Source organism: Taeniopygia guttata, chromosome W (genome assembly GCF_048771995.1).
Source record: "Taeniopygia guttata chromosome W, bTaeGut7.mat, whole genome shotgun sequence".
NCBI lineage: Eukaryota > Metazoa > Chordata > Aves > Passeriformes > Estrildidae > Taeniopygia > Taeniopygia guttata.
The window spans coordinates 11,254,850-11,281,723 of NC_133064.1; the positions used below are offsets into that span (position 1 = coordinate 11,254,850).

The following is a 26,874-nucleotide window of genomic DNA, read 5'->3' on the forward strand; positions in this document are numbered from 1 at the left end:
CTAGACAGCAGACCATGGTGGGAGGTGAACCGGCTGATAACAAGACAAAACAAACCTTCACTTTCAGAGTCAGTTCTGAAAGCACAGAACATAATATCAAACCTAAACAGAACACATGACTGGAGATACAAACACCATAACGTCACCCTAGGACACCCGTTGTCTGTTTTAACTTCTTGAGGAATGCCTACGGCTGGAAATGCTTGTAAGAAATGTTGAATTACATCTCTACCCTTTTCTCCTTGATGTGCGGAAGGATAAATTGCTCCTGAGAACATATCACTTGATAAGTGTATATGTTTAAACTGTGCAAATGACTGATATTGAGTTATGTCGGCTTGCCATATCTACAGGCTATTTAGGTCTTGAGGGTTAACCCCTGTTGCTATTGCTGGTATGGCTAATTTTTGGCAATCTGGACATGATTGGACAATTGCTTTAGCCTGATTCTGAGTGATGTTAAACATTCTTGCTAAGGCAGGTGCATTTTGATGATAGAAGACATGGCTCATTCTGGCTTGTTCAGTAACATTGGGAAGTGTATTCTGCATTGACATGGCTAAGAAATCAGCCATGGCATTGCCTTCTGCTAGGAAACCTGGGAGCGCAGAATGTGAACGAGCATGTATTATGAAGCAAAGTTCCTGTCAAATAGAAGGAAGATTAATTTCTTAAGCAAACCATATAACTGGTCATTGGAAACCTCTTTTAGCAGACTTTTCTTCTCTCTCCACTACACTTGCAACATAGAATGAATCAGTTACTAAATTAAAAGAAAACATGAATTTACCATCTACTTCTTCAATATCTGATTCCCAATTTTTGGTCTCTGGATTTTGCCAAGCAATCACAGATTTTTTGTACTTCCCTGAACCGTCTGTAAAAAATGTGATTGCATCTAGGGGTGCATGACTTCTTAAGGGCTTGTGAATTAATTTTAGAGATTAATTTAGTAGCTCATATTTGGGACAATTAACTGATATTTTCACTGTAAAATTTTCTAGGGCAAATTGCATAACCTCTGAATTTTGAATTAACCATTCCAAATAGATGGATGTTACAGGCAGAAAGATTTCTGCAAAATCCTTTCCTGAAAAGGAAAACATTCAGGATCTAGCCTTTATAATCAATTGTGATATAATTTCAGGGCAAGTTGTTATAGTTTTACCCAGCTGACAAGATAGGAAAACCTGTTCTAAGATTATTAGGTGGTCCTTCTTCTCTAGATTCAACTTGAATATTAGACTGTGAAGCTGTGGACTCTCCCCTAAAACTGCAAACAAAAAGACAAGTTAGGATATCAGTGAACCTGGCGTGATTGGATAACTCGCATCACTTTATCTAAAGCATTTTTGGCTTCTTTGTTGAATTCTCATGGTGAGTTTAAAGCTGTGTCTCCCTTCAGTAGATCAGACAGAGGAGATAAGTCCTGGTTTGAGATGCCTAGCAGTGGACAAAGCCAGTTCAGAGTCCCTACCAGGTGCTGTACTTCATTCAGTCGTTTTGGATTTCTCTGTAGTTGGAGTGGTTGCAGAGTTACAGTTTGTTCTGTGATTCTGTGCCGATGCTCCTCTCCCCGACGCCCTTCCTCTGCCCCGGCTAGCTCTGGGGAGAGGGGCGGGCAGGTTTCTAGCGCTTCCCGCTGGACCCTGGCCGGCTTTGGGAAGCGCTATTGGAGTTCAAGAGAGCAGCCAGTGACCCCACGGTGAATTACGAAGAGAGTCTTTCTCTGGGGGCGAATTCCGTTTATTGTAATCCAACGGGGAATACAATAATTCGAAGGGGACCAGGCGAGCCACGCCGAAGTTTGCCAGAAAGGCGCGGGCAGGGCGGAATGCCCTGGAGCCAGCCAGAAGAAAGCCCGTAACGAACTGCGCGAACGAATTAAATACAGAACGGGAGAAAACCGGGCAGACAATGGGGTAAAACCGCGGGGGGTTCGAGGGTGGTGGGATACGGGAGTACATCCAATGAAGGACAGACAGGGGAAGGGTCCCAGGTCCTTTACCAATCACCCGGCGTCCCGGGTGGAAGATTCTAGGTGGATGGGAAGGGACACCGAGTGACGGACAGGCATCTGGGGTAAACAGGGGGATGACTTAGCATTTTTGGGGATAACGGACACGCAGGGAAAGGCGGGAAAACCCGGGGAAAACCGTTACAGAACCGGGGGTACATGGAACAAACCTATACATAATACAAATGTAATAAAACATAAAAAACACAACTCCACAATTCTGTGTCCTAAATTTTTCCAGGGAGGACGTTTCTGTATCTTTTCCTTGGCTATTGTGAATCCTGCTTTCTGCACTGCTGAGATGACCTGATCTGCTGTCTCCTGCATTGATGCTTGGTTCTTTGCTGCTACCAAAATATTGTCCATATAATGCAACATGAGGGAATTTGGGTATTGTACATGAACTGAGGAAAGTATTTCTGCTACATACCACTGGCATATTGTCAGGGAATTTCTCATTCCTTGGGGAAGCACAAGCCAATGGTATCTTTTTAAAGGGGTTTGATGATTCTTTGATGGGATGTAAAAGGCAAATCATGGCATGTCATCTGGATGCAAATGAATATTGAAAAAACAGTGTTTTTAATCAATAACAGTTAACTTCCAATCCTTTGGAATCATAATGGGAGAAGGTAAACCTGGTTGTAAAGAACCCATTTCTTGAATCGCTTAATTAACCTTTCTGAGATCCTGCAATAATATCCACTTCCCACTGTTTGGCTTTTTAATTACGAAAACTGGAGTATTCCAGGGGCTGGTAGTTGGAGTTAGGTGACCTTTGTTTAACCATTCTTGTACCAATTGCTCTAATACAGTAAGTTTCTTTTCTGGTAAGGACCAGTGGCTGACCTAGACAGGTGTATTGGATGTCCATATGAGTTTTAGAGTGTTGTGTCCATCAACAGCCCTTGTCAAAAATTGGTTTCTATACCCAGACCCCATAGGGAGAGAATGTCTCTTCCCCAAAGAACTATATCAGCTCCTACTATAAATGGCTTTGTGGTGGCTACACAACCTTCAGGTCCCTCAAATGTGACAGAGTATAAGCTACGGAATCTTTCACAGTGACTACCAATACTTGCCAGTTGGTCCAGCGTGGGTACAATGGTCCAGTCCTGTCGCTGTTGGGGCAGGATGGGAATAGAAAAGACTCCAAGTCAGAAGGCAAAGAAAGAACTTTATTAACAAGTAGTGTTCCTCTTTTATAACCAGGATCGCTAAGTTGAAATATGATTGGTCTCAAAGTGAAAACCTTTTACACGATTAGTGCACTATGAATAGCACACGGTGGCAGAACATATCTATAAGCAATATGAACAGGAGAGATAATAAATGGTTTCTATTCCTTTCGGACTTTTCCCAGGCTTAGCCTGGTAGAATCTCTCTCCTTTTCTCTCTGACTGAACTGAGAATATACATACAGTCTTGTGGCCATTTTGATTTCGATATCAGAGTGACGTCAGGTCCAGTATCTATCAAGCCAGTGAGGGTGATGGTTTTCCCGAGATGCTTCAGGACACAGGTGAGTTGTGGCTTCCCGCGGCTGATGTACCTGGTCCAAGCGATGAGGGATATGTTGCTCTGTGACTCTGGTAGGATAAAAGCTTGTGCTATGGTTAGTCCTTTAGGGATAAAACATAGAGGGTCTGGGCATAAAGCTAATACAGTGATTTCCTGTGAACAGGTGGCAGATAACAGTTGGAATGATATAGAAACCTACTGCATGAGATCTCTTCACTCCCACTATTAAGAACTGACATGGTTGTGGTTCAGGTCCCAGCTGTCCTGTGGATATTGTGTGAGCAATGGCATTTGTTAGCATTACTGGCTGGGCTGTAGACAGCTCCAATCTGGTACCTGGGGACATGCTGCTCCGTAGTCCTGCAAAAATCTGCTGCAATTCTGTAATTGGTGGCCTGTGGTGGTTTCTGGCCCGTGGTACAGCAGTCCTTGTTTCATCGCATGCCACTGTACCGTGATCGGCTGCAAGTTTCCCGGCAGATGGCATGGACAACCCTGTGCTGGGCGAAAATTGTTAGCATTTTGAAAGGGACCTCTGTGTCCACTGTTTTTTGGAGGTGGCCTCCTTCATAGTTTTGGGCATTCTCTTTTAAAGTGCCCTTCTTGGCCACAAGAATAACATGTATCTTTCGGAATTTGTTGGTTTTCAATTGCCCCCTTAAATGCTGTTAGAGCTTCTGCTAGGGTTTGTGTTTGAATTTCTACAGCTTTTTCCTGTTGCTTTAGGGTGTTTTCCTGTTCCCTTCCCGGGGGTCGAGGAGGGGCCGGATGAGGAGTGGCCAGCCTTGCCGGCTCCCACCTGCCCTCCCAGGGTCTGTGTGCTTCAGGGCAAGTTGGGGACAGGGTTGGGGTCTTGGAATCTCTGCCCACCCTCCTCTCCTTCTGTTTCCCATTCTTTCTTACTCACCAAATGATGGTTTTCAGAGAAGCTGTTATCCTTGGTCTCCTCCCCAGGTCTGGAAACGCAGCGGTGTCTCAGCCTTGGCTCAGCCAATTGCAGCCCTCTCTCTGAAGAGGTCCTTAGGACTTTGCAGCGCATTCTCCAGCCCATCCCGGTTTCAGCCCCTTCTCACCAGCTTGGGCTTCGATCTGTGACCCCCTCTGATGGCCTCAGGTCCTCCGTAACCTGGGTGTTTTTTTCTTTGGTACAACAAAAACCCAGTTGCAGGCCTGCTCCCCAAAACACCTGACCAAGGAAAACATGTCCTATTTTGATTGAGGGCCAATCAAAAATTTCCTGAACTATGTCCTCCAATATGAGGAATCACCAGTTCAGGCATCACATGCTACTTATCTCTTCAAGCCAGGTCTCATAAGCTCTCAGAGAGAAGTACCACACCCGAGATAGCTCAGCTACCTCAGATGGCATAAAAGTAGCAGGATGGCTTCTGTGACAGTGTTGGAAACAGAAATGTTTTAATAAAGGGCAAAAATAAAAAAGCTCTTTATGGAGAAAAACCGAGCCAGGGCAAGAGGTTCTTGCTCCTGGTAAACCACTTCACAAAAGCAATTATTTCTTTTGTTCTTTTTCTGGCAAATTGCTTAGGTGGGACTTTTTGGCTTCTGTCCAATTAGCTATCCTTAAGTTTGAGGTGAAGTCCCCAAGGTCCTATGAGGTGTCTTCTGACCAAATTGAGGAGAGAAACTTCTGGGCTTTTTTCCTTTTTAAGGAGATGAAGGGTAATTTGTTCACTCTGTCAACAGGGGGAACATTCCTACATCTTTTATCTTTGGATCCTTTTGCCTTGACCTTATTAAATCAGAATATTTTATACCAACCTGTAAGGGGTCTTCTGGGAGGCCTGGATTCCCTCCTCAGTCCAGACACCATTGAACTGGCTGTATATATTCCCATTGTCCCTTTTGAGGGCTGTTCCATATTTTGGGTATTTGACATCCCCAAGGGGTATTAGTGCAATCTGTCAGCCGATAAATATTCCCTGAGGTTATTTCCAGATCTGGTTTTAAGATCTCAACAGTATCATTCTTACATGTCCATTGTAAGGAATATTCTCCTTCCATCCCTGTCTAATTGGCATGGGTGCTATTTCCTTCCCACATGTGTTCCCAAATTTTTGTCAAATTGCTGACTGAAACTCCCCATGGAACTGGATTTTCTGCAGAAGTTGGTGATGGCAAACAAGCTGTTATAGAGGTTGCATTCTGTAATCTGCCAAAATCTTGCACTAGCTTTATAATCACGTTTCCCTTTCAAGATATTAACAACATAGTTTCTATTATTATTGTAAATATGCAATTATTTATCATCTTAATTTAGCTCCAATAAATAATATCCCCCTAGAAAATCATATTGTATACTTAAAACAATAAGATTTAGATACAATAAAAACTCCACGGTTTTAATTAATGTTGTTTTTGCTGTGTTTAATGCGTGGTTGCTGGTTTTACCCATGTGTGATGGACCCCGGGTTTGATTCCTTCCACCTTAAGTGCTGTGTAGGTTACCAGGAGGATGTGAAAGGGTCATTTCCACTTTTCTTTTAAGGTTTCAGAGTTCCAGGTCTTAACATATATAAAGTCCCCAGATTGGTATGGGTGAACAGGTGCATCCAAAGCAACTGGTCCCGATAGGGTTATAAACTGGCAGAGTCCTGCAAGGGTTTTTCCTGAAGAAATTAAGTATAGATTTAAATCTGTTTCTCCCTTTGAATGTATTTCTCCAGGATAGGATGGTGTCTGATACGGCCGTCTTTACAGCAATTCATAGGGACTTTAGTTTTTGACCTTGGCTAAATTTGGACTCACAAAAGAGACAGAGGGAGGGCCTGTGGCCACTTTAAGGAATTTTCTTGACGCATTTTCCCAATTTGTCGATTCAAAGTCTGATTCATCCTTTCCACTTTCCCACTTGATTGTGGTTGTCAAGGTGTGTGCAAGTCCCATTTTATACCTAGAGTTTTTCTCAGCTGTTGCATCACATCTGCTGTAAAATGTGGGCCTCTATCTGAGGACATCCCAAGTAGTACCTCAAATTTCGGTATGATTTCTTTAAGCATGATTTTTACCACTTCCCTAGCTTTCTTGGTGCAACAGGGAAAGGCTTCTGGACATCTGGAAAAAGTATCTACCAATACCAAAAGATACCTATACTCGTTTTGTCTGCGTTACTTAGAGAAATCTATTTGCCAGTAATCTCCAGGTGAATTTCCCTGTTTAATTGTTCCAGGAGGTGGCATTTTCCTATATATGGGATTGCTTTTTAAGCAAATTGGACATTTCACTAGGATTGATTTTTCTATTTCAGTCATTCCTATGCTGGGTACAGAGCTTTGGAGACTAGATATCATGGACTCACTTCCCCAATGGGTTTTGTTGTGTTCTTTTTCCATTATTTTTCTCATTACAGAAGTTGCAACTATAACCTCTTGGCTGTCTGTTACCCACCATCCCTCCTGATTCTTAGTGGCTTTTAATGTATTTGCTAACCACTTATCTTCACTGTCATAATTAGGCTTAAATTCAGATATGTCAATTTGTCTTTGTGGTACTAATGCTAGGATGCGTTTTTCAGCTACTCCTCTAGCTGCTTTGTCTGCCAATCGGTTTCCCACTATAACATTAGTTTGCCCAGGTTGATGTACTTGGCAATGCACCACTGCCAACTCCTTTGCTTTTTGAATTTCTTAAAGAAGTTGTAAAATGTATTATTTGTGTTTAATAGCTGATCCTTGACCTGATAGGAGTCCTCTTTCCTTCCATATAGTTCCATGGCCATGAATTACACCAAATGCATACCTAGAATCAGTCCAAATATTCACCCTTTTGCCTGCTGCAAAATTCAATGCTTGTTTTAGTGCTATTATTTCTGCCTTTTGTGCTGATGTCTTAACTGGTAAAGATTAGGCTTCCAATACTTCAGTAGTGGGTACCACTGCATATCCTGCCATCCATTTTCCATCCTTCACTAAACTGGTCCCATCTGTGAATAATTCTAAATCAGGATTCTCTATTGGATCATCTCTCAAATCAGTTCTGCTGGAATATACGTGTTCAATAGTTTGGAGACAATCATGTGCCAAGGCTCCCTCATCCACTGCCTTTGGATCAAGGAACACAGCTGTATTCGTGGCTGCTGTTGTCCTCAATTCCACATCATCCTATTCCAAAAGCACATCTGTCGGAATCTGTGGTATTGATGATTCCAAGATTGTAGAAAGTCTCTGTCTTTCTGCCCCGTTGCCAAAGAAGAAGCCATAATTTGTCTGTGCTGGTTTTCAAGGTTGTTTATTCTTGCTTATCTCTAACACGTTCTGCTGCCCTGCCGCAGGTCTGTCCTGCAGGGCAGCGTGTGGGGCTCTGCCCCTCAGTGGGATGGTACAAACATTATATACCAGAAACTACGTGTGCTATATTTACAAAAATGTGCCAATATCTATCATCTACGTTGAACAGTGTGTCCCCAGCCCAAACCAATAGAAAAATGCCAACACTACAGTGAAACATGGCAGGCATGAAGAAGGAGAAAAAGGACAAGACACACCCAATTTCCTCCATCTTGTCCCCTTTGAACCCCTAATCTAGAATCCTAAAATTTTGCTTTAGCACCCATGCCACACTTAATTATTACTTATATCAAACACTCAGAGCTTGTAATTCATCCTGTAAGATTGAAAACTCTTTTCCATGGACAGAGATCACAGACAGTGTCTCTTGGGGCTCTGTACAGGGGGGTTCCTGACCCCCTGCCAGGGTCCCAGGCCTTTCAGGGCAGCCAGAGGGAAGCTCTGGATTCCCACATCTCCCCCTCCTTTTTGAACCAAGAACACTTCTTTGACAACTTTGTCCATGGTCTGCCATATGCACTGAAGCAAGCACAGCACAAGCATCAGAAGAATTACAATACCCTATAATTATATGCAACTGTTTTCAAAATCTCCTTCTACAACTGTGAAAGGTAAAACAAATTGAACACACCATCCAAGATTTAATTTTTCTCCAGGTGTGTTTTCTCTTATTATACCTCTTCAAATTTATCACTCTTGTGTCCATGTGTTTAAAATAGATGTTGATTTGCTGCTTTGTTCTCATTTCTCATTGCTAGCTAACAAATCATTCGATGCAAAAGAAACGGCATGGGCATCCTTACTCTGCCCACAACCTCTTTTGATCCAACTCTACCAATGCTCTTTTTAATGCCACCTGTTGTGAAAGCAGAACCATTCCATTTTTCTGAGCCTTTTTTCTAGGTGTTAACATTATTATTGTCACATTCTCGATCACTTCATTCATTAGATTTTTTCCTCCTTCCTCTCTTATCAAAGTCATGCTGCGTGTTAACAAAAGATCTTTCAATGCTGCATGGACCACCCTTGATTTTTGCAGGGATAGCAGGCCAAACTCTGTCCCCTCAAATTCAAAAACATCCCTTTTGGTAGAATGTTTGGATTTTGGAGGGATGGTTTGCTCATCATTTTGGTGTAATTACACCAGGATGATGCATTTCTGTAAAAGAGCTGGTTTGGAGTGACATCTATCATGTGGTTATCTGTCTCTGTCACTCCCAATGGATTGAATTTGATACAGAATTTCATTTTTTTTGACCCAAAATGTCCAAATCCAGAGGTTCAAAGTGTTTCACAGGAAGGAACTGTGCCCAAACATGCCATCCTTCCACAGGATCAAAAAAAACTTCAGAACCTTTGGAAGGTTGTCCCTTGGGATTTGCCATTCCTCCACTGGCACACCTACCAAGTATGTTGAAAATGGTTTCCCCGGTTTTGAATGGGTCAGACAAATTCTGTCCAGACCTGCTGCTTTTGCCAAAGTCTCCCACACATTTTCCCTTGGTTGTCTCATGGGAAAGTCTGTCCTATTGCCCAAGGCAACAGGTGAAAGAATGAAGCACATGAACACTATCTGTCTGAACCCCATGTCCATGTCCCCACCCTCTGTGAGAAACCCCATGTCCATGTCCCCACCCTCTGTGAGAAACCCTGCAATTCAGCAACACCCAAATAACACTTGATTCCTTAAAAAAAAAACCCCAAGTCTCTGAGTTGCCAATCATTGTCTGATGAGACATCTGCAGCATCGCTGGTTTCTTTCGTCTGCGTGCTTGCCTCTCTGCTTCTCGGGTCCACGTCCACTTGTGTCTGCACCCGATAAGGTTTCACGTGCCTTGCTGATACCCACTTCAGTCCTCGCCCTATGGAAACACAAGCGAAACCCTTGCCCCAAGTTATTAATGCAAATGGGCCTTTGATTTGTCCTGACTCTTGGATTCTGACCAAAACTAAAGGATTCTCCCTTAGTTTTGCTTGTGTGCTGTTTGTAAAATGTCTGACAATTGGTGGAGTGGGCTCTGAGAAAGAGCCATTTAAAAAATTCAACACATACAGAGCTTTGTTCAACTGCATATAAGGTGTTGCACCTGCCTCCCCCCTTTTCTGTTTACCAAAATGGATTTCAGGGTGCGATGTGTTCTTTCAATGCTTGCTTGACCTGAGGGAGAATAAGGAATACCAAAAATGTGTTTGACTCTCCATTTTTTCAGAAATTTGTCAAGCACCTTGCCTGTGTAAGTTGGACCATTATCTGTTTCTATATCTTGTGGCACCCCTAATGATGCAAATGCTTGTAAAAAATGTCTGCAGGCATGTTCTGTGGTTTCCCCTGTATGTCATGATGTAAAAATTGCCCCTGAAAATGTGTCAACTGAAACATGAATGTTTTCAAACCTCCCAAAGGATGCATAATTGTGACATCAGTTTGCGACAGCTGAAGGCGTTTTCAAACCTCTCGGGCTGACCACTCCTATAGATACAGGAGGCTGCACAAACTGGCACCGTGGGCAAGCACTGAAGACTTCCTCTGCCTGGCTTTTAGAAAGGTGAAAGGATTCCATCCATGTTTGTGCATTTTTTTGAAAAAATGCTTGGCTCAATTTTACTTGCTCGAAAATGTCTGCTAATGTCTGTGATATGGTCATTGTGAGTCTATCTGTGTGAGCATTCCCTTCTGCTAAAAACCCTGGAAGTGAAGAATGCACTCTGATGTGTATAACAAAATATTTATGTTCTCTGTTTTCTAGGATGATTTTCATGCACAATAGATATGAATATAAAATTTAATTGTCCATGTGTTTTAGAAGTGATTCCTCTAATTGTTTGACCACATTTGCAACATATGCTGAATCTGTGATCAGATTGAAGGTTCCTGAAATAACTGAAAAATCCTGACTACTACTATCAATTCTAAAATTTGTGGTGAACCCTGTACCATTTTGATATCTGATTCTCATTTCCCCGTTTTTGGATTTTGCCATGTGATCTGTGAGTTTTCCCTGAATCATCAGTGAACACTGTCACTCCTTTCACCGGCTTATGACTTACTTTTGGTTTTTCTTTAAAACTTTTTTTTGCGTTTAACATTTTGTGAGCTGGAAAGTGAACTGTGCAAACTCCTGGATACCCTAACAACATGATTGAAAAATCTTGTGACTTTGCATTGTCCACTCAAAATATTTTTCTTTAAGGGTAAATGAATGATTGAAAAATCTTTGCCTGACATTGTCAGCAACCTGGTCCTTGCCTTAATAATGATCTGAGCTATCATCTCTAAATCTGTAATAATTGTTTTTGAGGGCCTATAAGCCAAAAAAAAACCCCAACCACTTTCAACTCCTGTTAAAACATTAGCACAATCCTTGTTCAAAGTTATTAATTAGAATTATTTTTTCAATTTGATCTGTCCAGTGTCTGGGACTCTCCTCCCATTTCTCTAGATGATCAGTGAAATCAGGTCTACAAAAGAATTATTTCAAAATATTAAAATATACAAAATCTTCATCCTCATTCCAGCCTTATTTCAGGCACTTCTTCACTCCTTTTCTTTTTTCTTTTTTTCTCTTCTTCCCTTTTAAAACAGGAAGGTTGAAATATAAAACATAATATAGAATAAGACAAAATACCTGAGTGATAAAATGCATAAAACCTATCAAAATCGATAACAATTCAAGAAAATTCAAAAGAAAGAGATTCTAAATAGCATATATAAAATTGAACAAAGCATGATCATTAAAAATATGGTGCCAGCACTTCAGAGTCTGCAGACAACTGAAACATTTGTTTCCAGTGAAAATCCTTGGCATCCCTTCCCGGGCAGGGCTTGACAAGTTTCACCTCAAAGCTGTGTCAGCTGTCACATTTGTAGGATCGAATTGGTAGATCAAAGTGATCTACATATAATTCATTTTTGTGCAAAAACCTCTGGATTTTGCTGGCAAAACTCATCTGTCCAACTTAAAATCAGGGCCTGGCCAAAACCCAAACTTTAAATTGGAGTGATGTCCTTTAACATATTATCTTAAACAAAGCTTATACCAACAATACATATATGATACTTAAAACATGACAATTCATTATAACATTTTCACATAAAATAAACACGAAGTTCAAACTGATAAATTGAACAAATGACACAAGGATTCAATTTTCTTGAAACTTCTTTGAGGGAAAAGAAGGTCAACTGGAAGAAATCATAAGATTAACAGTGACAAAAGGCTGTCAGAAGGCTTCAGGCATCTCCCTCTGAAATCTTCTGAAAAACATTTGAGAATGATAAAAAATAGAAATGCAATGATACCAGTCACAAAAGATATAAAATCAAACCAGAAAGTTCACCTAGAAAAATGCACAATATAGTTAAAATCCCAAATGAGACTTCAGAATGGCATGCAACCTGGATAAGATTACATAAAGGACAATAAAACATACAAAAATTCTCTATGAAAAAACAAAGCACAGGGCTTCACCTGATAATATGATAAAATTTCTTAACGATAACATTTATAAAACACTTAAATAGTTAAAAAATAAAATATTTGAAAACAAACACCCTTTGTATCATTATACAAAGAAATAACAGACTATAAAACTGACTATTAAACAATGAAATCAATCTCAAAAAACCCAAAATAAATTCCTTTACAACTCTTATATACTGATAAACTTATAATAAAATAACAAAGACTAAAACAAATCCAAGGATCCAATAGATTGTGTCTTCTCCTTAAATCAATGTTCATTATTATTTTGTGAGCTCTTTCAGTCAAAACCTTCTCATCCTTAAAGAAAAACAACTAAACTTTATTAGCTAAATAAACTTGACCTTTGAAAAACTTAAAATAATTTTTGAATCAGACAGTACTTAAACTCAATATATAAAAAACCTTGGTAAAGAATCCCTAAATTACATTAACTTTATGAAATCCATATGTATCAAATTAATAATATATAAATCCATTATCAATTAAACCTTTATAAAACTTAACTTTTTCAGGGCCCAAACCTAAAATAAACTTAAAGTGATATACTCTAATTAAACAATACTTAACTTAAACTCAAGCCAAACTATATAAAAATCAATTCTATCATTAATAAAATGTTAAAATGCAACCTAACTAAAACCTTAATATAATAAATTACTAAAATTTCTTGTTATTTAATTTTCTATTTTTATTTTCATTATGATAAAATATATCTTTTTCACATTGTGTTTCACACAATCCTAACCTATCATCACACTGGCTGGGTGTGTCTGCTGATCACGTTCTGTGACCTAACTGAAAAGTCTGGGGTTAGTGTTTAGAAACATTGGAGAAGTTTGGAAGAAACCCTAATGTTGCAATGATTTCAAAAGGCAACTTGGTTGCATCTCATTTTTTGGGCTGAATGTGTGAGTCCAATCCCTCAGCATTGCTGCAGGATATTTGGTGCAATGGGTGTGCTTGTAAAAAGTTGTTTGCTTTGGCTGATGAAAAGACATGGGCAGTGCACCACTCGCACTTGCTGTGGAGAGGCTGTGACCAAAGGGAATCCCTGCCTTGGCTCTGCCCAGCCCCTGCCTGCACCGGCATGGGTGGTTGCAGAGGGGAACATTTCTGGTTCAGTCACGCCCCGCTTCTACCTGCGTTGGGATGGCTGAACCTCTCTCTTGCTCGCCCTCCCCACTCACGCTCGGCGTCGGCTGTGCCGAGCCTGCGCCTGAAATCTTCCTCTCAGAACCCAGCACCCACATTCTCAGCCACTTCCGCGTTCGCTTTAACTCTCGCAAATGCATGCGCAGCCTGGATTCACCGCCTCTGTCTGCGTCGCCATGGGAACGAGGGAAGGAACCCCTGCCCCGGCCGCGCCCCGGCTGCACTGGCTTCGGCGCGGCCGCGCCATCGTGAGCGCCTCCTCCCTTCTCCCGGCCAGGCCCAGCGCCGCTCCGGTCCCGCTCTGCAATGGCAGCATCCAGCGCAGTTCCACGCTCTGCTGACGTCATCAGCGCGCCCTCGCTGCGTCCTGTGCTGCCGCGACCCGTACAGTGTCCCGCCCAGCCCCGCGCCGCACAGGTCTCCCCCCACGGCCGCCGCGCAGTCTGTGCCCGTGCCGCGCTTGCGACATGCGAGAAATTCCGTGAAATGAACAGGGTCTATGCCTTTATTAATAGACAGCTCTTTATTAAAAAGTCAGCTTGGCAGGGGGCTCAACGAGGAGCTCGCCCCCGCTGTTATAGCTTCTCCCGCAGCCGAAGGGTGAGCAGGCGTGCAGAGTCTGTCCCTGGAGTCTCCGTGGCACGCTGGTAGCTGGAGGTGAAGAGGTGTGCAGTCCGTATCTGAAGTCCCAGCAGACCGTCCTCTCTCCTTTCCTCCCGGCACACTGGTGGCCGCAGGGTGGGGGGGATGTGCAGAGCTTGCTGCCGAAGCCCAGCAGCAGCTGTCCCTCTCCTTCCCTCCTGGCAGCACCAGGAAGTGTGTGTCAGCTTTGCTCCTGCTTCCCACAGCCCAGTCCAGTCTCGTCCTCTGTAGGTTATGGTGACAGGTCAAACACAGACTAGGGATGGGGTTCCCTTTTCCCCAACCAGCACACCCATCCAGCCCCCTCCACTGTGCCCATCTTTTCCATTTAGGGGTGTTTTTCATCCCCAAAAACCCCCTCCCATGATTCCACTGTATTATTTTGCATCCCAGTCCTAGAATGGTAGTGAGGGTGGGGGGAGGTAGGTGATTCCCAGGAACAATTAGCTAATTAACATTTCAATGTCAGTACTTAGCCCAAGCCAAGTGTCCCAGCCAGGCTGTTTTGTTCATAACATTCCGCATCCCGGCTTCCAGGTTTTGCTCTACCGTCGCATGCATGCGCGCTGCCATCGCCGCGGCGAGAGAAGCGTCCCGTTCTCTCTCTCAGCCGCCTGCCTGGCCAGTGCCGCCACTGCGAACCGGGAACCGCTCCCCCGTGCCTGCTGGGCGGCTGCTTCCACGGTTTCACGGACCCTCATCATGGAGTCCGTCTCGGGACGCTCGGGATGCATGACCGCCGCAGCCGCGCTCCTGCCGCCTTCTCTGCTGGCTGGCGTCATTCCTGCTGCCCCCCCCTCCCCCCCCCCCCCCCCGCTCTCGTCTGCACTGCGGGCTGTTTTGAATTCCCCGCCTCCCCGCCTGCACAGCTGCCAGAGCACTCTCTACTCCCTCTTCCCTCCACTCACGTCTGTCCTTCGGAGCATCCCTTCCCCATGTTCTTAATTTTGACTATTCTCACCAAAAGTTGAGTCAGCACGAGGTCAGTCCGGAGATGGCACTGTCCATCATCCAGCAGGTCAGAGGCGAGAAATCCCAGGCTCACTTCTGGTTTTTCTCCTCCTGGCTGCCCTCCAGAGGAGCTGTCTTGGTGAAGGTCAGGATGTTTTGTCTCAAGCTTTCCGCTCCCTCTCTCTGTGGAGTCCTCGGAGAGTGTGTGTGCCTTTTTCCAGTGAAGGTTGGAGGTCGTTTGATGGATTGACTTCTTGCCCTTTCTGTTTGCCGATCCAGGGACGCCGTTTGTCGGAATCTGTGGTATTGATGATTCCAAGATTGTAAAAAGTCTCTGTCTTTCTGCCGTGTTGCCAAAGAAGAATTCATAATTCGTCTGTGCTGGTTTTCAAGGTTGTTTATTCTTGCTTATCTATAACATGTTCTGCTGCCCTGACGCAGGTCTGTCCTGCAGGGCAGCATGCGGGGCTCTGCCCCTCAGTGGGATGTTACAAACATTATATACCAGAAACTACCTGTGCTATATTTACAAAAATGTGCCAATATCTATCATCTACGTTGAACAGCGTGTCCCCAGCCCAAACCAATAGAAAAATGCCAACACTACAGTGAAACATGGCAGGCATGAAGAAGGAGAAAAAGGACAAGACACACCCAATTTCCTCCATCTTGTCCCCTTTGAACCCCTAATCTAGAGTCCTAAAATTTTGCTTTAGCACCCGTGCCACACTTAATTATTACTTATATCAAACACTCAGAGCTTGTAATTCATCCCGGTAAGATTGAAAACTCCTCTCCATGGACAGAGATCAGAGACAGTGTCTCTCGGGGCTCTGTACAGGGGGGTTCCTGACCCCCTGCCAGGGTCCCAGGTCTTTCAGGGCAGCCAGAGGGAAGCTCTGGATTCCCACACACAACTTGGTATTTGAGCATCCTGTGGGGGACAGCCAAACCCACTCCTCCCCCTTTAACTCTAGTACAGATATCGCCATGTGAGGGACAAAAACAGTTATGTGCTGTGCAGTCATGAACTTCCTGGCCTCTTGGGTCAGTACAACAATTGCAGCAACCACTCGCAAGCATCCTGGCTATCCTTTGCTCACGTTGTCCAGCTGTTTGCAGAACCTGCCTACAGGTGTCCTACAGTTTCCCAGCTTCTGCGTCAGGACCCCCAGGGCTAAATGTTGCCTCTCATGTACAAACAGTTCAAATGGCTTGTTTAAGTCAGGAAGCCCTAATCCAGGTGCTGTCATTAATGCCTTTTTCAGTTCTCAGAAGGCTGTTTGGCACCTGGGAGTCCACACCAATTGTCTTTTTTTTTTTTTTTGTTTCTTTTAGGGCTTCATAGACAGGCTTCACTAAAAGTCCATAGTTTAATATCCACAGCTGGCACCACCTAACCACTCCCAGAAAGCCTCATAATTCTCAGATATTCTGTGGTTCTGGAATTTGGCAGATTGCTTCCTTTCTGTCAAGGCCAAGAATTCTCTGCCCTTGACTGGTCCCAAAGCCTGAATAGTTCACAATTCTCTTTCCTATTAGAGCTTTTCTTTTAGTTACTCTGTAACCATTCTGTCCCAGAAAGTTCAACAGACTTATGGTAGTTTGTAGGCATTGGTGTTGGGTCTCTGCTGCCAGCATAATGTCATCCACATACTGTAAAACTGTTCCTTCGGTGTTATTTTTTTCCATTGTTCTAATTCTTTTGCTAGCTGATTTCCAAATATTGTTGGACTATTTTTAAATCCCTGTGGTAGGGCGGTCCAGGTTAACTGAACTTTGCATCCAGAGGTGGGACCTTCCCATTCAAAAGCAAATTATTGTTCGGCTATTTTCCTCCAAGGGTATGCAGAAAAAGGCATCCTTTAGGTCAATCACTGTAAACCATTTATATTTCCATTTTAGTGCTGCCAAAAGTGTTTATGGATTAGCTACTACTGGATGAATATCTGCTACTATTTTTTTAATGGCCCTTAAATCTTGCACTAACCTATACTCCCCATTTTGCTTTTTAGTGGGTAATATTGGTGTGTTATATTCTGATTCACACTCCTTCAATAACCCGTATTTAAAAAAAAAAAATTGTGAGCTTTTCCAGCCTCTTCCTTGCCTCCCAATTAATAGGATATTGTTTTTGCCTTACCAGTTTAGCTTCAGGTTTTGGAGTAATCCTCTCTGATTTGGCCGCTTTTGATCATCTGGGCATTTCACTTGCCCATACCAACAGGGTCACAGCATTCTCTACCTCCTATGGGATTTCTTCCAATTCATTTGACTCCTGTAACATAAAAATCCTTGACCAAACAGCTTTTGATTCTGGTATTTAAATTTGTATTTTCACATCGTGAAAAATTTTTTGAATATCCAGTTTTCCTCATAAATCTCTCCCCAGCAAGGGACCTGGGCATTTGGGCATACATAGAAACTCATGAGTAATCCAATTATTTCCTAATTTAAATTTCATGGGTTGTAAAAAGGACTAAGTTTTGCTTTTCCCTGGAGCACCAATTACATTTACCACTGTCTTGGTTTGAAACAAATTAGGAGGAAATGTCCTGAAATGAACGTGACCTCTAAAGAGAGGTAGGTTTCAACAGCCCCTCCCCCACAGGTTCAAAAGGAATTTCTTGGAGGAAAATGAAAAAAAACCTCTGTTTATTGAAAAAGCAGAGTGCACACAGGCACGGAAAAGAAAATGAATATTGTTAGAAAATAAACCTTATCATTGTGGAGAAAGATGGTGGATTTTTAGAGTCCTGCTCAGCTTCTCCTAAGGTCTGGAGCCAGAATGTGGTATCCCTGAAGCCTTCCCCCCGCTGGGCCACGGCGTGGGGCTCCTGGCAATGTTCAGGTGTTTTGGACTGGAGCAAAGCTGAACAGCTCCAGAAGAAGTAGTCACAGTCCTGGGAAAAAAAACTTCTTCCCTCAGCTAACAAAAAAGAAGCTAGCTAAAAGCAAAGACACAACTACCTTTTTTTTCTGCTGCATACACAGAGCTGAGTGCTGGGGAAAAGCCGAGGGAGTTACCTGTGTTTTTGAACACAGGCCACGGAAATAATTCCACTGCCTCCACCCCCCTCTGAGCTTAAAGTTACAGGACCTATGTCTGGGCTTAAAGCAGACAATAGGGGATATAGTATCATAACATCACCCCAAGACAACCACATTCCTATGAAGTTTCCCTTTGCATGTATTCTATATGGAATAAGTTTCTCCTGTGTCCACCAAAAATTCCACTTCTTTCCCCAACCTCAGTGTAACCAGGGGATCAGCTGGGGTAAAATCCTCTGGTCCCATTCAATCTTCATCTTCTAACAGTCTAATCTTTAAGACCAGGTCCAGCTTTCCAGCCTGTGTGCATTCTCCCTTCCAATGCCCCTTTTCCCTGCAGACTGTATACTGGTGTCCTAGTTTAGGGCAAATTTGGGGAAAACCCCCTGAAAGGAGCCCCCAGGAAACCCCCACGGCCCCTCCCCACCCACCTGGTTCAGGGAAAAATTCCCTCTGAGAGGGAAGTGGAAAAGAACCTGTTTATTCAACAACAAAGCACTCCCCAACACCAAAACAATTAACACAAGATGACAACAAGACTCTTTCACCCCTCTGAAGAGCTGAACGAATCCAGAAGGTCTTTCCTGGGAGTGGTCGCCCGGGTCTGGACGCTGGGGATGGCTGCTGCAGATCTCCAAATGCAGGCTCCTGGTGTTCCTTGGTGTTTCCCAGATCCCAGTCCAGAGCAGGTTGAATGATATTCAGAAAGAGGAAAGGGAAAAAAAAACAACAGTCCAGGGAAAGAATTGGACTGCTTAACCTAACTAGGAAGCAAAGCAAGAAAGCAAGAAAGCAGGCAAAGCAAGCAAGCCAAGCAAGCAAGCAAGCAAAGCAAAGCCAGCCAGCCAGCCCTAGCCTTTTCTAGCTTTCCAGCAGACATGGGGGAAGGTGAACCAGATGATAACACAGCAAAACAAACCTTCACTTTCAGAGTCAGTTCTGAAAGCACAGAACATAATATCAAACGTAAACAGAACACACGATTGGAGATACAAACACCATAACAGTCACCCTAGGACATTCCACCCCTTATCTCCATATCTTCAACATCATGTAAAAACTCCATCAAGTTAAAACTTGTATCTTTCACTTACTCATTTCCTTCTTTCTCATGTCTGTGTGTTTCATGCACAGACATTGGCAGTAACATTCAGCAAACAGTGATATTTGCACAATAGTTTCACCCCACAATCAGATCTCCCTGAGGTACACATCGTGTTGTTCCATCTCTCTGCATTATCCACCATGTACAACCTGGTCCCTGAGCAAAGACAATCCCACGAATGGGTTTGTCTGTACTCGAGGCAGGATTGATCCACACTGATTTCCCTAACAAACCTCTGACATGTGCCACTGGGACTTTATCTCCATCTACTATATTCAGGGGCTCAGACTGGGCAGGACCTGCTCGATTGGTGGAACCTCGGCTGTTAACTAACCAGGTGGCCTTTGCTAAATGTTGCTCCCAATTTTTGAAAGATCCCCCACCCAATGCTTTTAAGGTGGTTTTTAACAGTCCATTGTACCTCTCCACTTTGCCTGCAGCTGGTGCATGGTAGGGGATGTGGTACACCCACTCAATGCCATGTTCCCTAGCCCAGGTGTTGATAAGGCTGTTCTTGAAATGAGTCCCATTGTCTGACTCAATCCTCTCAGGGGTACCATGCCTCCAAAGAACCTGCTTTTCAAGGCCCAGGATGGTGTTACGGGCTGTAGCATGAGACACAGGATAGGTTTCCAACCATCCAGTGGTGGCTTCTACCATTGTGAGCACGTAGCGCTTGCCTTGTGATGTCTGGTGCAGTGTGATGTAATCAATCTGCCAGGCCTCCCCATACTTGTACTTGGACCACCGCCCACCATACCACAGGGGCTTCACCCGCTTGGCCTGTTTGATGGTAGCGCATGTCTCACAGTCATGGATAACCTGAGAAATACTGTCCATGGTTAAATCCACCCCTCGGTCTCGTGCCCACTTATAAGTGGCATCTCTACCCTGATGGCCTGAGGCATCATGGGCCCATCGTGCTAGGAACAACTCCCCCTTGTGTTCCCAATCGAGGTCTATCTTTGACACCCCTATCTTTGCAGCCTGATCTACGTGCTGATTGTTTTGCTGCTCTTCATTAGCTCTACTTCTGGGGACATGGGCATCTACATGGCGAACCTTCACAGGTAGCTTCTCTACCCAGGTAGCGATATCTTTCCACTCTTCAGCAGCCCAAATTGGTTTTCCTCTACGCTGCCAGTTAGCTTCTTTCCACCTCTCTAGCCACCCCCACAGAGCATTGGCTACCATCCATGAATCAGTGTAGAGGTAGAGCTTTGGCCACTTCTCCCTTTCTGCAATGTCTAGGGCCAGTTGAACGGCTTTGAGTTCAGCAAACTGGCTTGATCCACCTTCTCCTTCAGTGGCCTCTGCAACCCGTCGTGTGGGACTCCATACAGCTGCTTTCCACTTCCGATTCATCCCTACGATGCGACAGGAACCGTCAGTGAAGAGAGCATAGCGTGTTTCCTCTGCTGGCAGTTGGTTATATGGTGGAGCTTCTTCAGCCCGTGTCACTGGTTCTTCTTCTTCATCTGCGACACGAAAACTTTCACCCTCGGGCCAATTTGTAATTACTTCCAAAATCCCAGGGCGATTCAGCTTACCAATATGGGCACGCTGCGTGATGAGAGCAATCCACTTGCTCCATGTAGCACTGGTGGCATGGTGGGTGGAGGGAACCTTTCCTCTGAACATCCACCCCAGCACCGGTAGTCGGGGTGCCAGGAGGAGTTGTGCTTCTGTGCCAATCACCTCCGAGGCGGCCTGGACTCCCTCGTAGGCGGCCAAGATTTCCTTCTCTGTTGGGGTGTAGTTGGCTTCAGACCCTCTGTAGCTCCGACTCCAAAATCCCAGTGGTCGGCCCCGAGTCTCATCAGGCACCTTCTGCCAAAGGCTCCAGGACAGACCATGGCTCCCGGCTGCAGAGTAGAGCACGTTCTTCACATCTGGTCCTGTCCTGACTGGGCCAAGAGCTACTGCATGAGCAATTTCCTGCTTTATCTGGGTGAAAGCTTGCTGCTGCTCAGGGCCCCAACAGAAATCATTCTTCTTGCGGGTGACCAGGTAGAGGGGACTCGCGATCTGACTGTACTCAGGAATGTGCATTCTCCAAAAACCAATGGCGCCTAAGAAAGCTTGTGTCTCTTTCTTGTTGGTTGGTGGAGACATGGCTGTGATCTTGTTGATGACATCTGTAGGAATCTGACGCCGTCCATCTTGCCACTTCACTCCCAAGAACTGGATCTCTCGAGCAGGTCCCTTCATTTTACTCTTCTTGATGGCGAAACCAGCTTCCAGGAGGATTCGGATGATTTTCTCTCCTTTCTCAAACACTTCTGCTGCTGTGTTCCCCCACACAATGATATCATCAATATATTGTAGATGTTCTGGAGCCTCACCCTTTTCTAGTGCAGTCTGGATCAGCCCATGGCAGATGGTAGGACTGTGCTTCCACCCCTGGGGCAGTCGGTTCCAGGTATACTGCACTCCCCTCCATGTAAAGGCAAACTGAGGCCTGCATTCTGCTGCCAGAGGAATGGAGAAAAATGCATTGGCAATATCAATAGTGGCGTACCACTTCGCTGCCTTGGACTCCAGCTTGTACTGGAGTTCCAGCATATCTGGCACAGCAGCGCTCAGTGGTGGAGTCACTTCATTCAATGCACGGTAGTCCACAGTCAATCTCCATTCTCCTTCAGATTTACGCACAGGCCAAATGGGGCTGTTGAAGGGTGAGTGGGTTTTGCTGACCACCCCTTGGCTCTCCAGCTCTCGGATCATCTTATGGATGGGAACCACAGCATCTCGAGTTGTTCTGTACTGTTGACGATGCACTGTTGAAGTGGCAACTGGTACCTTTTGTTCTTCTCCCTTCAACAGTCCTACTGTAGTTGGATTCTCAGACAGTCCAGGCAAGGTGTTCAGTTGCTGGATGCCCTCTGTCGCTACAGCTGCTATCCCAAATGCCCACCTGAGTCCCTTTGGGTCTTTAAAATATCCCCTTCGAAGGTAAGCTATGCCCAAAATACATGGGGCCTCTGGGCCAGTCACAATAGGGTGTTTCTTCCACTCATTTCCTGTCAGACTTACATCAGCTTCCACCACGGTAAAGTCCTGTGATCCACCTGTCACACCGGCAATAGAGACAGATTCTGCCCCTACGTGTCTTGATGGAATTAATGTGCATTGTGCACCCGTATCAACCAAAGCCTTATATCTTTGTGGGTCCGATGTGCCAGGCCAGCGAATCCACACAGTCCAGAAAACACGGTTTTCCCTCGCCTCTACCTGGCTAGAGGCAGGGCCCCTCTAAGCCTGGTTATCCTTCTTGCCTTGGGCGTATGTCTTAGAGGTTCCTTCAAGGGGATCAGACATGTCATCATCATCATCATGCCTGGCAGTTTGGCTACGGGCAACTGGAGCTGCTCTCCTTTTGGTGGCACTTCCTCTCTGAGTCTTACCTTCCTTCAATTCACGCACCCGTTGTGCCAGAGCACCAGTAGATTTTCCGTCCCATTTCCTCATGTTTTCTCCACAATTGCGCAGGAAGAACCACAGCTCAGTTCGTGGGGTGTACCTTCTCTCACCATCTGAGGAACGTCTACGTTGGATACCAGAACCTCTGATCTGTACTGCTGAGATTTGGAGAAGGTCCTCCTTTATCTCCTCCCTGAGTCTCTTATGATTCTCCTCTATCTTATCTTCTAATTTCTGCAGACGTGTTTCCACTGCTGCAATTCTGGCATGGGTTGGGCCATGTACAGCATCTGCATATGCTCGGAGTTTCCTTGCCATTTCGAGCACGGTCTCATCCCTCTCATCTTGCTTCATTATTGCTAAGGCAGAAGCGTAGTCATGTGGCCCAAGCCGTACAAGTTTTCGCCACATCACAGATGTACATGGTACCAAGTCTGGATTCCTAGTTGTTATTTCATCTGAGAAGATAATCTCTGCCACTGCCATTTCTCTCAGACGTTGGATCCCTTGTTCTATAGTCTTCCACTGGGTTTGCTGCATATAAAGATCATCTGCACACAGGTATCTTTGTGCTACACTTTCCAGAACCCGTGCCCAGAGGCTGTGAGGGTTAGCCCCCCTCATCATTCCTTGATCAATAACAGGATCATGTGACAGGGATCCCAAATGTCTTGCCTCAGTACCATCCAGAATTGTAGCCTCGCCTGCAGCATCCCAAAGACGGACCAACCAACTAATTACAGACTCATCAGGTCGTCGGGTATAATCCTTCCTCAGGCCACGAAGGTCCTTTAGGGAAAAGGACTCAGTATTGGCCTCTGATCTTGTACCAGTTGCTTTGACTTCTGATTTTATGTCAGCAGGCATTGAGGGTCCCTCTCCTGCATTATCATCATCATCGTCATCATCCACTGGTCGATTGGTCTTTTCTGTGCGCTTCCCACTTCTTGTACTAGTAGCAACAGCCATTGGTTGAGGCTTGGCTGCTGAGTCTGGTTTAGCTGCTGGCTTTGAGCCGGGGGTGTTGGCTGCAGCCTGAGTGACTGGGATAGCTGCTGATTTATCTCCCTGCCCCCCTTCCTCTGTCTGCTGCCCTACAGTATCTAACAGGGTGCGATAAGCATATGCCAGGGCCCAGCTCACTGCAATGATTTTTTTCTCCTTAGAGTTATCATGGCACTTCTCTTTCAGGTACTTCGCCACCTCAGCCGGATTCTGAATTTTTTCACTTGGAAAGTCCCAGGCTATAGGGTCAGAAAATTCCTTTAAGATTTGGCCCATATCCTCCCATTTCCCACACCACTCAAGATTTCTCACACCTGGGTCTACTCCTGGGTCAGAGGTCTCATCAGCCCCTCTAGAAATCTCAGCCCTCATTCTAGAGAGACTGCAGGCTGTATAGAGAAAGCTTACCAGATTAAACACCAGGAAGATGGTCTCCTTAACAGTCAGGGGAAACTGAACATTCTCTAATAGGGAGGTAACAAATTCAGAGGAGAAGAAGGAAAGCAAAGGCTGAAAAGCCTCATCCCCTACTTCCCCTCTAACAAACTGGCTGTACAACCATAACCATGAACCATACATTCCAGGAACAGACCTCAGCACCTTTATAAACCCTCTGGAAGCTATTACACCCAAGCACAGCACGATGGATATTCTGGTCAGTGCCCTTCTACTGCAAAACCTACGTATTAGGGACAATACCGGAGCTATTCCTGGATAAAAAAATAAACCTAGGGACCACAGGGGGATTAAGATCTCAAAAACCCCTAGGGACCAGAGACACATGCAGGCCTTCACCCCAAGAGACAATATTAATTCAAACAACATAACCAGTAACTGCTCCATACCCAGACAAAATAATTGGAACAAAAATATGATTACAACAGGGTTTTTTTCCACTCTCTCGAGCCCCGAGTTGGGCGCCAAAATATTTGTCCTAGTTTAGGGCAAATTTTGGGAAAACCCCCTGAAAGGAGCCCCCAGGAAACCCCCACGGCCCCTCCCCACCCACCTGGTTCAGGGAAAAATTTCCTCTGAGAGGGAAGTGGAAAAGAACCTGTTTATTCAACAACAAAGCACTCCCCAACACCAAAACAATTAACACAAGATGACAACAAGACTCTTTCACCCCTCTGAAGAGCTGAACGAATCCAGAAGGTCTTTCCTGGGAGTGGTCGCCCGGGTCTGGACGCTGGGGATGGCTGCTGCAGATCTCCAAATGCAGGCTCCTGGTGTTCTTTGGTGTTTCCCAGATCCCAGTCCAGAGCAGGTTGAATGATATTCAGAAAGAGGAAAGGGAAAAAAAAACAACAGTCCAGGGAAAGAATTGGACTGCTTAACCTAACTAGGAAGCAAAGCAAGAAAGCAAGAAAGCAGGCAAAGCAAGCAAGCCAAGCAAGCAAGCAAGCAAAGCAAAGCCAGCCAGCCAGCCCTAGCCTTTTCTAGCTTTCCAGCAGACATGGGGGAAGGTGAACCAGATGATAACGCAGCAAAACAAACCTTCACTTTCAGAGTCAGTTCTGAAAGCACAGAACATAATATCAAACGTAAACAGAACACACGATTGGAGATACAAACACCATAACAGTCACCCTAGGACAACTGGTCTTCCCCTAACTGTTGTCGGGGAAACGGTGGGAGCCTCCTGCCTCCCCTTCCCCTTGTTCCCCCCACCCGACCTCCCCTGTTGGCTGGTCCCTTAGTACCCTCCACAGGTCCCTTAGCCACCCCGAAAGTCACAAGCAGTTTGTCATGTCTCCTGTTTTCCCTTCTAGCCTGCCATAGTTCTTTTCCCCTATCCCTGTTGTGATATACTTTCCACACTTCTAACAACTTTCCTAAGTCATGTGACTGTGCTCCTTCTAGTTTTTGGAGTTTCTTTCCAATATCTGGGGTAGACTGCCCTATAAAGGTAGTTGCTAACTGTACAGCCTCCTCTGGATTCTCAGGATACAGATTAGTATATTTTCTGGCAGTCACCTTCAATAGTTCCATGAAAGTCATGGGGGATTCAGTACTGTCCTGCTTTACCTAATACAGTTTTGACCAGTTCATGGCTTTTAGTATAGCATGCTTTACATCAAACAATATGTATCTCTGATGTCTTGTTAAACGATCTTGGAGTCCCAATAAATTAGGATTCCAGCTTGGATCTGTTGAAGGAAAAATCTCATCTACTGTTCCTTCTAAGTCTCCATTAGCATGTGCCCCCTCCACCTGTTTTCTGGCCATGGTCAAAACCATCTTTTTTTCTGTGCTATCCAACAGCATATCTAACATCATTTGTATATCATTCCAGTCAGGATCCTGAGTCCTAATTATGGTTTCAAATACTTTAGCAACTCTATCTGGATCCTCTCTATAAATTCCTGCTCCCTTTTTCCGTTACATTAAAGCCACAATTGAAATGGGGTCTTTACTTTTACTGGACCATGATTCCCAACCACCTGCCAGAGGGAAGCCATCAGAATATCCCCAGCATTCCCCCCATCATCTCCTTGCTGCCTTCTAGTGCGTCTTGCAATCAGGCTAAAATCCTCTGATCCCCTAAAGCGTTGTCTCAGTTCCAGTCCACTGTCCCATGACATACTTATGCATCTAGCTGTGTTCCCTGCCGATTCATCCTTCACCGCACCTGTTCCCTGCCGATTCAGCATTCACCCCACATATTCTTTGCCGTAGAGCAGCCATCATCTCTAAATCATCCTTGTCCTCTCTTCCACGCTTTAAGCACTTCTGCCCTAGGCTGCATGCAGAACACCACCTTTTCAACCCTTTGCCTTTCTCTTCCTTTTCAACTGCAAAAATTAATGGATCTTGCAGGGTCCTGCCACATTCCTTTTGCCACTCTAGATGATTTCTTAGGGTGAAAAACAAGTCAACATAAGGAACTTTATTCCACTTATTTTCCCTTCTACAAAACAACATTAATTGCAACAGGGTATTATACTGTAAGGTTCCATCTGTAGTCCACTTCTTTTGATCTTCCAGCATGGAAAGTGGCTACCACTGATTACAGAATTGTAAGTTTTTCACATATGAGGGGCATACCCCAAATTTGTTTCCAGTGTTTCAAGATGCATCCCAGCGGTGACACCTGTGATACCCCTTTTGAGGTTTTGTTTCCCATTATAACAAATTACTGTTTAGGAGCTCCTTAGAAGGGACTCTAACACTTTCCTTCTGAAGGGACACTAACCCTTTCCTTTTCTCACCTTAGGT

The 26,874-nt window shown here is 44.6% G+C and overlaps 1 protein-coding gene and 1 long non-coding RNA gene across 5 annotated transcripts in view; one reads left to right on the forward strand and one right to left on the reverse strand.

The window, feature by feature from the left end:
- Window positions 1-26,874, forward strand: part of LOC116806898 (guanine nucleotide-binding protein G(q) subunit alpha) — a 374,172-nt gene that overhangs the window by 155,626 nt on the left and 191,672 nt on the right. The window lies entirely within an intron of this gene.
- Window positions 13,956-15,009, reverse strand: LOC116806899 (uncharacterized). Its single transcript, XR_012053347.1, has 2 exons — window positions 14,670-15,009; window positions 13,956-14,345 (listed from the first exon to the last, which is right to left on the reverse strand). It is a non-coding gene; the product is annotated as an uncharacterized lncRNA (long non-coding RNA).